This window comes from Paramormyrops kingsleyae, chromosome 24, assembly GCF_048594095.1.
Source record: "Paramormyrops kingsleyae isolate MSU_618 chromosome 24, PKINGS_0.4, whole genome shotgun sequence".
In the NCBI taxonomy this organism is placed as follows: Eukaryota; Metazoa; Chordata; class Actinopteri; order Osteoglossiformes; family Mormyridae; genus Paramormyrops; species Paramormyrops kingsleyae.
This window is the reverse complement of record NC_132820.1, coordinates 24,654,424-24,669,300: the sequence shown is the minus strand read 5'-3', so window position 1 is coordinate 24,669,300 and position 14,877 is coordinate 24,654,424. Positions and strand designations below refer to the sequence as shown.

The following is a 14,877-nucleotide window of genomic DNA, read 5'->3' as shown; positions in this document are numbered from 1 at the left end:
ATAAAGCACATTCTTCAAAAAAATATATATTAATTTCTGTCGGCAAAATATACCAAGCAATGTTTCAAGGGGATTTAAAGACAATGATTTTATTTATGGTTTGGTCAATATTGCTTTGTGCAATTAAAGAATATGTTGCCTCTATATAAAAACACCACTGTCCCACTTTACCTAAACAAGCTCATCAAGAAATGGGAAGCGCCCCTTTATGTTTTATCCCATTTAACTCTTAAATATTGATTATAGATTGTCTAAATGTCCACACAAATGGTTTTCAAGACATTTTTCTAAATCATTTGCCGAAAAGTGTCCCACTTTTGCATAGTTCACCCTACTCAAAGAATCTGTTTAAAGCATTAACTGTAGAATAGGTGGTCTTTTTGGACCATAAAACAAAGTGGATGCGTGACACTCAACTGCGATGCTGATTCTGAGCAAAAGAGGCACACTGACGGCGAGATGAAAACACATTTCGGTGCTGGGCGGATCGAGGCACCGATGGAGCAGAGACACTGAGACTTGCTTGCCAGAGAAGACACGCACTTTATTGCCCGTCCTGAGACGGTCTATAACAGACACCCAAGGAGCACTAAAGCAGAAACGCAAATGGGAAACACAAGGTGGTCAGACGCCGAATGTACTGAAATAATCCAAAGACTGGAAACACAATAATGCTTATATTAACCAAACAAGACTTTTAGCTGACAATTTGAGGAATGGACAGGAAAAAATACTCTTTAAACAAATTCTATATAATGATGACTATTTTCTTTTTCTATTTTCTATGGTGCTTTAAAAAATGCCTCATACATTTCAGTGCATGATGAAGCATTCTTTCTGAAAACTTGTTTGCAGACTTGATCTTCACAGAACAGTTCCTGGAAAGGAAAAAGACAGATCTATTCATATGTGACACAGCTGTTCGAAGTGTTAATCTGAGTTTCAGGAAAAAAAAATAAGAGAAAACTACTAAAAGTTATATTCAATTCATTTGAAATATGATATACATACCTGTTGCTGTCTAGTAAAAATACAACACATGTGGCTCTGAAGGCCATGCCTACATTAATGTTCCCTTCATCACTGAAAAAACATCATAATATATCTGAGTCAGTACTTAAACCCAGCAAACAAATATTCTTCACCTGCATTCATGGCCAACCTACAGTGTAATACAGGGGAATACATTTGTAAATCACCTATCCATTTTCAATCACTCATTCTGGACAGGGTTGTGATGGGGAAACTCTACACACATGTTGTGGAGCCAAGATTCAAACTGTTCCTGAAGGTGTGAAACGACAGTGCTATCCACTGAATAATGTTTTAAAAAAATATCTCTGCAATAGTAATTGTGTGCTTGTTGGTTAAATCTGATACATTTAAATTAGCAGAAATGCTGCTTTCAGTATTGCTTTATTGCATTACTAATGGCATTACAAAGACTGTTGCTGTTACCAGGTGAAGTCTATCATCCTGGATCCAGTGGGCCCAGCCACGGTTCATCTTCTCACCCGTTTGTATGCAAACCAGCGTGTTACTCTCCCATCTCACCACTGACTGCGAGGATGGACAGGAACAGGTCAGCAAATGATCATGTGCTTTGCCTGCATCATGGCGACTGCATTGATGAGTGCCGGACGAAGCCCGAGCAAAGCTATTAGTTACCGTTTAGGCAAGAAGCAGCAAACAGCATATCTAAGGCACCTGTGATTTCAACCAAGGAGACCTCAATAGATAGTTGACAAGTGTTTATTTGTTGAACAAATTTAAATGAGCATGTGAACAGTGATTTGGCGAAGCCCGTCTCTTGATCGTTGGTTCCATCGACTCAGAAGCTGACAGATCTGGCCGGGCGACCAGGCAGGAGGCGAAGGAGGTGGAGGGGAGGAGGCGGGAGAACGAATAGCTGTAAAGGAGTTAAAGAAGTGGGTTAGATTTACTCTTTATATAAAACCTGGACCGCTGTGATTGGACACGCTGGCGTTCATTAGGTCTCCTTGTTTGAACTTTCGCATTCACTTTCATGGCTTTAGCTCTTAATCAGAAGGTGTGGATAGCATTACAGTACAAACAATTCTGAAATAAATCGTGTCTGTTGGCTGCTCTCTCCCATACCTTGCAATGCCTTTCATCCAGTCCCTTGGTGAACTCCTCAAACTCCTCATTCAGCCTGAAGCAGAAGGAATAGTCCCTCAGGTGGCTGAGGGTCTTCACCACATAGACGTCCCCGTGCTGCTCCGCCACCTTCCTGTGCTTCACTTTGAGCTTTGAGGGCTACCTTACGCAGCACTGCCCTGATATCTGAAGGAGCAGAAGTGGTGAAGCACATTAATCCCCCACAGTGTGGCTGCCTGTGGATCTCAGCAACGCTTCCTCCCCGACTCCTTAGATGCAGAAAACACGACAGTGATGAACCTGTGATTAAAGGCCTTTTCTCAAGACTCATTCATCTGCACAAAAGGGTGAAGAGCAGGTCATTTGGAATAACAATCTCTGCTGAAGAGCTGTAATAATTTTAAAAGTGCTAGATGCATCAGCTGCTGCCCGGAGCACAAAACCTGGATCCCTGAGCAACGGAAAAAAGTAATATGGTCTAATGAGTAACTTCATTTTTCCTACATCCAGACAGGTTTGCCTTTGTCATTTATTTTCATATCAAGTAACTGGAAGCATTTCTTATTGAGTAACGGCACAGTTTAATAACACATTTTCAGATCTCCCATGAAATATTACTATAGCTAACCCATGTAGCTATAGTAATAAAAAAGTTACAATTCATAAGTAAACACTCAGAAATACTTTCATTATATTCTCCATCCCCAGTATTCCTAATGGTTGGAAATCTACTACATTACTATGCTATGTAATACTATGTAAGTAAAAATTTAAAAACTGTATGCAAGTTGATACATTGTTTTTTATTCTGTGGAAAGATTGTTCTGCTTACCATATTTAGCAATGAATTATAAACATTTTTTTTTTCTCAAAGATGTTTTTATTGATTTTAAACCTGAGAAAGACACCAACAACAAACCAAAAACCACACACGTTATTTCAAAAGACCTCACTAAATATGACCTCACTAAATTAGTCAATTCTAAAAGGGTTGCATGAAGAAATCAGATAACATTGCAATAGAGTATTAAAGAAAAAAAAGATAATTTAGACATATTCAAAAACCAGTAATGATAACAAGGTGTGCAACTCTAAACCCAAAAACCTTACCACATAATAACCCCATCCTCTTGCCAGATTGACTAATTAAAAAGAACACGACGACAATATTGTTTCTGGAACCTTACTGGGTATTACTAATTGATGGAGTCTGAGACCGAAGACTTGAAAAATACTCCAGGAAGGGCCCCCATACCTTCTGAAATTCTTTACTGGTATCACTAATCGAGTAGCGTATCTTTTCGAGGCTTAAACAGGACATAAGGTCCCTCATCCATTGAGCATGGGTGGGTGGAGCAGCACCTTTCCATCTGAGTAAGACTGCACGTCTGGCTAGAAGGGAAGCAAAGGATAGTGTCCGGCGTTTCACCGGGGTCAGACATGTATCAGCATCACTGAGGCCAAAGAGCGCGACCAAAGGGTCGGGGTGTATAGGCTGTTTGAGGACTAAGGACAGGGTTTGAAATATCCCCCTCCAGTATTCTTCAAGACTAGGACACGACCAGTACATGTGAATAAGCGAAGCATCCTCATTTCCACATTTGTCACAGCGGGGATCCACATTCGGGTAAATACGCGATAGTTTGACTTTGGACATATGAACTCTGTGCACAACTTTAAACTGTAAAAGACAATGGCGGGCACATAAAGATGTTGAATTAACCAACTTAAATATTGAGTCCCAAGTGTCCTCACTCAATGACACGTTAAAATCCTGTTCCCAAGCAGTTTTGATTCTATTAATAGAAGGACATTTCATACCAGCCAGTTTGTCATAAATAACGGATATTAACCCTTTGCGCGTTGGTTGCAAAGTAAGAAACATATCAGCTGCATTCATAACTGGTGACTCAGGGAAAGTCCGAATTAGAGATTTGAGAAAGTGTCTAATCTGCAGATATCTAAAAAAATGAGTATTTGGGAGATCAAATCTATCAGAAAGTTGAGTAAAAGATGCGAAGCTATTGTTGAAAAACAAATCATTAAAACACACAATTCCCTTTCTATGCCAATCATAAAATACAGGGTCGGATAAGGAGGGCTGAAAAAGATGATTTGATAAAATTGGACTCAAAAGAGAAAAACCAGTTAAATTGAAGTGTTTTCTCATCTGAGCCCATACTCTCACAGTATGCCAGACAACCGGATTATCAATTGACTTGTTTCGGGCTAAAGGAAGTGAGGATCCAAGAAGTGCCAAAACAGAAGATTCTTTAGCTGAATTCAATTCCAATGACACCCAGGATGGACAATTATCTGTTTTGGGAATAGAAGCAAAACGCAATACAGCGTATATTAGCTGCCCAATAGTAATAATGGAAATTAGGCAAAGCCAGGCCTGCATAACGCCTAGATTTCTGGAGATGAGCTTTATTCAAACGGGGATGCCTTCCTCTCCATATATAAGAGGATATATCTGAATAATAATAGATACTGTATTGATCCCCGTGGGGAAATTGTTTTTATGCCTCCCTCAACTTGCTCTTTTTCATAGAGTAAGTTGTCCGTGAAGGGCAGCCACCTGTTGGGGCGCCCAGGGAGCTGGGGGTTAAGGGCCTTGCTCAAGGACCCACAGATGTGCTGAGGCTGGGTTTGAACCGGTGACCTTGTGATTACAAGCACACAGGCTTAGCCCACTGAGCCACACGCTGCCCTAAAGAAATCTAAAGAAACAAAAAAAGATTTAGGAATAAAGGTAGGTATTGACTGGAACAGATACAAAAATTTAGGTAGTACGTTCATTTTAAAGGAATTAATTCTCCCCACTAAAGATACAGAAAGAGGGGACCATTGTGTCAAGGACTGTTTTGTATGATTCAATAGCGTAAGAAAATTTTCTTTAAAGAGCCATTTGTGCTTCCTTGTAACTGTTATACCCAGGTAAGTAAATTGGTCCTGTGCCATTTTAAATGGGAAATTAGAATATTCAGAAATTGGTGCTCCATCCACAGGGAACAACTCACTTTTGTGCAAGTTCAATTTATATCCTGAAAAACTACCAAATTGAGTAAATATTGAAATCATGGAAGGCAGAGATATTCTCGGGTTTGACACATAAATCAACAAGTCGTCTGCGTACAGGGATACTTTATGCTCAACTCCTCTCCTCCAGATACCTGAAACATCCCCACAGCTTCGAAGTGCAATAGCAAGTGGCTCTATAGCCAGATCAAAAAGCAATGGACTTAAGGGGCACCCTTGACGTGTTCCCCGTTGAAGATTAAAGGGTTGTGACTGTTGTGAATTAGTAAGAACAGAAGCATACGGGCACAGATATAATAGCTTTATCCATGAGATAAATTTAGATCCAAAATTGAATTTTTCTAAAGTTGCAAATAAATATTCCCATTCCACACGGTCAAATGCCTTTTCTGCATCTAGACAGAGGATACATTCAGGAGTCTGACCGGAAGGGGAATATAATATATCAAATAAACGACGGATATTAAAATAGGAATAACGATTTTTTATAAAGCCGGTTTGATCCTCAGATATAATTGAGGGTATAATATTTTCCAGCCTACGGGCTAAAACTTTGGCTAAAATTTTAACGTCAACATTTAACAAGGAAATTGGCCTATATGACGAACATTCAACAGGATCTTTACCTTTTTTTGGGACAAGGGTGATGCATGCCTCATTAAAAGATGAAGGCAGTTTACCACACATAAGGGAATCAGTCAAAACTAAACATAATTGAGGTGATAGCAGCGATGAAAATGCTTTAAAAAATTCAACAGGAAAACCGTCAGATCCTGGGGATTTACCAGACTGCAGAGAAGAAATGGCTGCCTCTATTTCCTCCTGTGAAATAGGTTCATCTAATCTCATCCTATTGTCAGAGGAAAGCATAGGAATATTCAAAGAGTTTAAAAAATTCTCCATCAGAGTACTATCTTGTGGAGCTTCAGAAGTATAGAGTTGAGAGTAGAAAGTCCGGAAAGTATCATTAATTTTAGAATAGTCAGAAGTGATGTTACCATTATCCAATCGAATTTTTGTGATATGCCGTTTTGCCTGGACACCTTTCAGCTGGTTGGCTAGCATCTTGCCCGATTTATCACTATGAATATAAAACAAACTCTTACTCCTCAAAAGCTGGCGTTCAACTGAATATGTCGAGAGGAGGTCAAATTCAGCCTGGAGCTCCACTCGTTTATCATACAGCTCAGGATTTTTGAACTTAGCATAAAGCTGATCTATTTCTTTAATTTGACTGGCCAACTCAAGCCGCTCTGCATGTGCCTTTTTCTTCAGGTTAACGGTATAAGAAATAATTTGTCCCCTAAGGTAGGCTTTTAATGTATCCCATATTACCAGGGTGGAGATCCCAGGTGTAGAATTTGTTTGGTAAAAGAATATTATTTGCTCTGCCATGAATTTCAAAAAGTTCTTATCTGTCAGGAGAGTTGAGTTAAAACGCCAATGTCTCTTGTATCGGGAGACATCGGGAAAGGTCATGGATAACACAACAGGGGCATGATCAGATATTACTATGCCCCAGTAATCACAAGAGAGAACTAGTGAGATCAACTGACTATCAATTAGGAAATAATCAATCCTAGAATAAGTATGGTGGACCTGTGAGAAGAACGAGTACCCTCTATCATTAGGATGGAGAAAACGCCATACATCAGAGACACCATAATTAGATAAAAAGGACTGAATAAATGAAGCAGATTTACTAATTGTAACAGGGTTAGCAGAAGATCGATCTAGCACAGGATCCAGCCAACAGTTAAAATCACCACCAAGTATGAGAGAGTATGAGCTCAGATCCGGTAGTAGAGAGAAAACACGCTCAAAAAAATCTACATTATCAGCATTGGGGGCATATACATTGGCCAGTATTACTTTGGTGTTATATAGTGTTTGAGGTGTGAGAACACCTTCCTTCTTTTAACAGGGTGGTTTAAACCCTTGACATTCCAACTCACCAAGTTTAAATGACTACCCATTCTCCATCTTAAAAAAACAGGTTAACATGTACATTGAAAGACAAGGTTCCAGATATGGATAACAAAATAGTCCTGACATAACCAAAACGATCTCCTGAGATTTGACTGGCACTAGAGGATGTCCCCCCCCCCCGCACCCACTACCCACCCCCCTACCCATCAACAGGAAAGCTGCCAAAAAAACTAGCAGCAAGTTCACCAAGACACCTATTGTGTACCCTCACAAAGAAACTCTTCCTGTCTCGCTCAAAAAATCTCCAGCTCCCAAATAAATTTTGGGTACTCAAATACACTCCAAGGTTAACTATGAACTTCTTGAAAAAACATATCCATAACAAAACCAACGCAAAATATATTACCAAGTTGACATACTGCTGAAAATTGGCAAAGTATATTAACAATGTTCCAAAATAACAGAAATACAAACCATTAGGTTCAAGACTGCCTATAAGCATCTTTGCACAATCCGAAAACAACAGGGAGAGAAAGAAAAAAAAAGTAAATAAATTCAGGCAGAGTGAAGTGCTCACGTAACTACCATGCGGATAAACGTGGTAGCCACCACAGCAATCTGAGCGAGTCCGCCATAGACATCCAAATTCTGTACCATAAAGGCAAACACGAAGAAGGCAGTAATATTCAGTTTAATACGATCCAAGCAGACGTTCACGAAAATTCCAACGTAGTAGGTAGGCCATCCACAAATTTCCTCGCCTCGGCGACCGAGCGTAGCCACTTCCTGTCACCGTTGAGAAGGGTGATGCGGAGTTGTGCAGGGTACAACAAGGCAGGTTTGAGTCCGCGTTTATACAACTCGGCCATCACTTCTCTGTATTCTACGCGTTGACCCAAAACCTCCGGGCAATAGTCCTCCACGATGCGGATCAGAGTATCCTTTGTCTGATAGCGATGGAGGCGGATGATAACAGGCGGTGGTCTCCGTCCTGGATCCGGCTTTGCTACAGGTGACCGATGGGCTCTATCAATCTCCGGCGGGGTGGGTAGCGTACCATTTCCAAAAACGTCGCACAGTAGACCCGCAAAAAACTCTGTAGGACGCCACCTTCAGATTCCGCCAGCCCCAAGATGCGCAAGTTTTGTCGTCTGCTTCGGCTCTCCAAATCGGTAACTTTGGCCAGTAGTTTAGTATTGCTGTCGCTGAGGCCGGAGCAAACATTCTCTAGTTCTTTAACACGCTGGCTTAGATCCTCCGAGACAAGCTCGAGAGACCCGAGCCGTTGCCCATGGTCTTGCACTGCAGACCGAACTTCGTCGAGTTTAGTTTCCATTGAACTAAAAGACGTTCTGAACTCGGTCGCTAGTGTTTCTCTGTGCTCCTCTAAAAGCAAGGTGATGGCCGCCATATTTAAGCCAGGTGTCGCGTTCTCCTTTTCCCCCGCTTTGACGCGTTTTGAGGTCATTTAAGCGCAATTAAAAAACAAAAACCGAGAATAAAAGAAGAAAAAAATTAAACCGAGCAAAATATAACACTTTAGTTATGGATTGAAAGATTGAGGAGTGGGGATTTTGAAAAAGTTAGCGGGAGCTCCTCTACCTTGTTCCTTTCACATCCCCCTATCGACCGGAAGTCTTATAAACATTTTAATTTTGCTGCCCATAAAAACAATGTATCATGGGTACGTTGAGACTACCATCCAACCCATAATAAAACAAAGAAACTGCAGAAATCATAATTTTAAACAGATGGGATTAAACTGGCAAAGAAAATTGTTATATAGACTCTCCTTTCATGTAGCCCTCAAAGTTATGGTTACTGGTCATGTCCGAGGTGCCACAGAAGACTTGGGGCATGCTGAAAGTGTGCGTGAAGGAGATGCAGCACAAGCAGATGCAGCACGAAGCAGACATGCACCTTGAGCAGGAGAAAGCAGACAGGCGCCTTCAGCAGGAGAAAGCAGACAGGCACCTTCTGCAGGAAGCAGACAGGCACCTTCAGCAGGAGAAAGCAGACAGGTACCTTCAGCAGCAGGAAGCAGACAGGCACCTTTAGCAGGAAGCAGACAGGCACCTTCAGCAGGAGAAAGCAGACAGGTACCTTCAGCAGCAGGAAGCAGACAGGCACCTTCAGCAGGAGGAAGCAGACAGGCACCTTCAGCAGGAGAAAGCAGACAGGCACCTTCAGCAGCAGGAAGCAGACAGGTACCTTCAGCAGGAGGAAGCAGACAGGCACCTTCAGCAGGAGAAAGCAGACAGGCACCTTCAGCAGCAGGAAGCAGACAGGCACCTTCAGCAGGAGAAAGCAGACAGGCACCTTCAGCGGCAGAAAGCAGACAGGCACCTTCAGCAGCAGGAAGCAGACAGGCACCTTCAGCGGCAGAAAGCAGACAGGCACCTTCAGCGGCAGAAAGCAGACAGGCAGCTTCAGCAGCAGGAAGCAGACAGGCACCTTCAGCGGCAGAAAGCAGACAGGAGCCTTCAGCAGCAGGAAGCAGACAGGCACCTTCAGCGGCAGAAAGCAGACAGGCACCTTCAGCAGGAGATAGCAGACAGGCACCTTCAGCAGCAGGAAGCAGACAGGCACCTTCAGCAGGAGGAAGCAGACAGGCACCTTCAGCAGCAGGAAGCAGACAGGCACCTTCAGCGGCAGAAAGCAGACAGGCGCCTTCAGCAGCAGGAAGCAGACAGGCGCCTTCAGCAGGAGGAAGCAGACAGGCGCCTTCAGCAGGAGGAAGCAGACAGGCACCTTCAGCTAGACCCTCACTGCAAAGGAGGAGACGGGGAGGCAGGAGGCTTTAAACAACACGGGCATAATGGAAAGTGTCTAATCAACTAATCAGTTTGAAGTGGGAGGCTGAAGCAGCACCCCTTAAATCTGGGGTTTCCACATCAGGTTAGGCAGGTTTCTCAAAATTGTAAACTTTTAAAAGCCTCTTTCCAGAAACACCCCCGAACCAACCTCACCTCCCTGCTACTGACCTCACTGTCCTACTGCCTTATCACACACACACACACACACACACACACACACATACACACACACACACATACGCGCGCGCGCGCATAGATCACTTTTGGGGACCTATGTAAGAACACCCTCACCTTGGGGACAAGGTTTTCCCAGTGCTTTGGAACCAAAATGATTGCTAAATACGGCTGATACGCATGCCGTCTACACGCCCATCAGTTGAAATTTCCAAAAAAATCTATTTTTAAAAGTATGAAAAAAACCCTTGCAAATGAGGTCATGTATTTTTTAGGTGAATTTTGAGGACATAGTGACACACACACACAAAGTCCAGTTCAGCACTAATCTGAGGACATTTTTCACAAATGAGGACAAAAAACAGTTGTCAAGAAGAACTGACAATAAAATGTAATTCTCACTGTTTACAGTTTGCAAGAAGCATCAAATGCATTTTGTGATTGTTAGGAACAGTTTTTAAGTTGTTTGCTATTCATAACACGGGGGGGGGGGACACATGAATCTACAGAACTGATCAGGAGAATGAAGTGTTAATGTGCAATGGAAATGCTGCAGAAAATAAGCAGTGTATTATTATCCATCGTGACAAATGGATAACTAGGGACAAAAAATTGTGACTAACAAGAACTTTTTATTTACTGTTTTTTCCATCCTATATGTACGTATGTAGGTATACATATACAGTATACACACAGGTATAAAATGGCATCTTTCATTAAACAAGACATAAGAATATACATTTCAAAATCATAAAGTCATAACTTGCTTTTAAAACTTAAAAAAATAGCTGCTGTTTGAAATATAAAGACGTGAGGGCTGAGTGAACATATGAAGCCTCGTATAGCTCTCAACTCTACTGTTCTGAAAAAATAAGACTATTATTATTCAACCTTAACAAACTCTTTTGTTCTTTGAAATACATCATACCTTTTCTCTTTAATGCTGTTATTCTATTTTTTACATAGAATTTAACCCCAGTCCATGTTCTGCTTTTCCAGGTTCTGCACTGAGACACTGGAGACACTCTTTCTTTCCAGGAACTCTACAAATTCTCATGAAGTTCATCATATGTCTCTCAACAGCTTTTACTTCCTCAACATTCCATGTTCGCTTGGATGATGCTTTGCCGCCACCACAACCAACATCCACATCTTCACTGTGAGACAGAGTAGAGTCAACAGACAAATTCTGTACATCACCAGACCTATGATCTTCAGGCAGACCATCATTCTGTTTGTCAGGTTCCTCTTCCTCAGAACTAGATGAGTCATCAATGGTTGTTGGGTCGATTTTATAATCACAAACATTTCAGAAACGTATTAATAAACCTTTTAATTTAAACAGATTTCTGAATATACTTATTTAAAGATACTTTATATTTCTAATTATAAACACAAACATTTAATAAACTTTTCTAAATAAATCTTTAAGTTTAAAAATATTTATGACTATACAGTCATTTAAAGATACATTTAACAATACTAGCATACCATCTAGGTTGATTTCAATTTCATCCAATTTTTTCCCTTTGAAATCTGAAAGAGTTCCTTTTTCCATTGCCATTAACACTTTGCTCATTTTTGCCAGCTGAAGTGTTCCTTCAGGCAAGCGGTAATATTCCCTATGGACACGGATGTCATGGCCCAAAAAGTCAGCCAATTGGTCTGCTTCATTTTCTTCAGGATTTTAAACTTTGGACATCATGGCAATGTGTTTGCGAAGTTTAGTGGATGACAATGCTTCCGGTTGTTTAGCACCGCATTCTTTGGCAAACTGCTGTATGCAGTCCCTGCCACGGTATGCAGAAAGTGCCCCCGGTCGAGCAAACAAAAAAGGGTTTTCTGTTGGAACACCACATTGTTCTCTAAACTCCATCAGGAGCTCCATGGAATGAACCATGGAAGGTTTTAAAAGAACAGGAACCTTCCTACCTCTTTTGCCCCTAATCTCAAGACGCATAAAGTGTTCTTTCAAAGTCCGACATGCAGATGGCAAGATCATCATGAAGTTCTTTTTTGTTTCTTGATGCAAAGATGGACATGTGCATTTTTGAGACCTCACCCTCTCTTCTCCAGTTGAAAAGGATGACCTGTGTGAGGGTAACCTTGGTTAGTCCAGTGTAGCTGTCTCGTGAAGGACAAATCTTAAGTAGCCTAAGCATTTCTTCTTGCTTTTTTTCCAGGTGTGAGTGCAACAGTTTCACATCTTGAGTAAAGGGCAGCAACTGAGGTGTGTTCCACTTTGCTTCCCTTAGTGTAGTTAAGGCACAGCTAGAAATGCACTCACTCCACTTAGACTGATGTACTTGAACGTAACGACGAGCAGATTTTGCTAGATCATTATCTCCAACAATTGTGGCATTGCTCTCAACAATGCTTGCAATTTTCTTAAGAGAATGACCAAGTTTCATAGCCAGTGATGGAATTTGGTATGAATGTGTTTCTTCATCGTAGCCAGCTACTACTTTCATGGCTTTAACCACATGAGGGAAGTTGGACGGTATAACAAAATCTTCCATCTTGCGCAGTGGTGTGCACTTTTGTGCTTCCTGCAGAAGTCTACCAATCTCTCTAAGTTTCTGCCGTATGTAATCATGCTTGCCCTTGTCTGATCCTATTTTATTGAAGAAATGCTGTCCCACCTGGAGGATACATCTATCACTCCTAACTATGGAAGAAATTTCATTATATGCCATGTTGCAAAGCACGTCCTTGAAGCTCTGGTTAACATCTAGACCTACTGGTGTAGACATTGCACATAATGATCGAACATATTTTTTACCACCTTCCGATGGATCTGGATTTGGATTTTGTGGACAGATTTTAATATGTTTCCAAAGGGTGTCCTTAGAGTACAGACCTTGACAGTGAAGGCAATGTATGTAATCTTTAGCTTTTCTGGTCTTTGTAGGACGATAACAAGCAACCATGTTTCCTGATCCTACTCTGACAGCATCTACATTATGAGTAAAATTGCCACGTTTCCTCAGAATGCTTAGCTGGATGTGACGTTCTCTTGAATTCTTTGAAAATCGTAAAACTTTTGCAACTTCTTTCTCAGAACTATGGGCAGATTCTAAATGTCTTGCGATTTTTGAAAATGGTTTTCCACAAAATAAGCAGTACTGCTTCTTGGTGTATTTGCCCTGTACACTTTGAGATGATGACACGCTGATGGAGTTACAAGCAAAAACACTTTCTTCACTATGTGGGAAATCTTGGGTTAACAATTGAGAAGACTTTCTCGTCTTAGTAGGCTCATTGTGAATCTGTTCTTTTTGTCTTGATAATTCCGGAAATCTTTGGCCGCTTTGGGATTTCTTGACAACAGGAGATAGAGAACTACTTTGGTTGGACTCATCGGAGGAGCTTCCGTCGCTATCTGGCACACAGTCTGCATCACAATAGTCAGTGTATTCAGAAACATCAGATAAACTGTAAGTGTTCATCACAGTCTCCTGCAAAAGAAATAAGAATTCAATGGTTAGTGCTTCAAATTACATGAGGTTAATTACAATTATACCATCTTAAGCATAAAATCAGGAAACTACCAATTTTGTATTTTGTTATGACAGTTCCACGCAGGGAAAACTGATTCAACATGCAATAAAATCCAACTAGCTGGCTTTATTTTAAACACTGTAGAAATAAAATAAACACTTCAAACTTTATGTTGGGCTATTGTAAACTGAATACAGTGGTACCTCAGTTCTCGAACTCATTAGAACTCGAATTTCTTAAAAGTCGAACCAACCAGTTCGAAAAAAAATTACCTAGAGCTCGATCTGAGTCTCAGAAGTCAAACCGTGAATGCCGACCTAAGATAACTTGTACGCGCGGGGAAATGAGTCACGTGGGGAAATGAGTCACGCCTCACGTCTCTCAGCGGAAACAAAGGGTAAAGTTTCAGTCTCAGCCTCGCATTCGCTGTGATAGCATCGTGCATGTTTACACTAGCTGAATACAAGTATTTAGACAGTAAAAATTCATTTAGACAATGATAGACAGTAACAGTAATTATTATTATATAATAAAAAAACTGTAAAAAAATAAAGATTTCTTATTCATTATTTTAATATTGATAATAAACCATTAATACGTTTAATTATAATAACATTGTTGTGGGGATGGAACGGAGACAAAGGCACAGACGTCAGGGTATCAGGGAATACGGGGTTTAATTACAGGTAAGGCAGGCAAACCGCAGACGGACAATACAATGACTGGGCTGGGAAAACAAACTGAAACATGGACAAAATACAGAGGACTAATGACAACAACCAGAAACAGTTGATCACACGGGGATTCCACACGGGGTTAATGAGGGGGCGTGGGACGATCGAGGCAGGACACATTGTTTGGATACATTTATTTTCTTACTTTACAAATGATTAACACAGATGATGTGTTTAGTACAGTATATGCTCTTCTTGTTTTATCTGGTTTATTTTGTGGTTAAATGCAAAAAAAAAAAAAAAAAACATATTTAGGTGTCATTTTTTGGGGCCGGGAACCAATTAATTGGTTTTCCATTATTTCTTATGGGGAAAATTCGATCACAACTCAAACTTTTTAGGATTCGATCCGGAGTTCTGAACGGATTATATTCGAGTTCTGAGGTACCACTGTATCTGTAAGCTTAACTTTATCATGTAAACTGAAAACAAGTAAGAAGTGTGAAGTATTTTAAATTTTACAGATTTTCAGAAACTGTAGGTAGAGAAAAATGAAAGAGAACCAAAAGCCAATGTTCAAAATGTCAAGTCAAGTCAAGTCAAGTAGGCTTTATTGTCACTTC

General features: G+C 40.8%; 1 long non-coding RNA gene across 1 annotated transcript; it reads right to left on the bottom strand.

Annotated features, from left to right (window-relative positions):
* Positions 1-314: 314 nt before the first annotated feature.
* Positions 315-2,868, bottom strand: LOC140582181 (uncharacterized). Its single transcript, XR_011985104.1, has 4 exons — positions 2,119-2,868; positions 1,459-1,909; positions 1,012-1,083; positions 315-878 (listed from the first exon to the last, which is right to left on the bottom strand). It is a non-coding gene; the product is annotated as an uncharacterized lncRNA (long non-coding RNA).
* Positions 2,869-14,877: the final 12,009 nt, after the last annotated feature.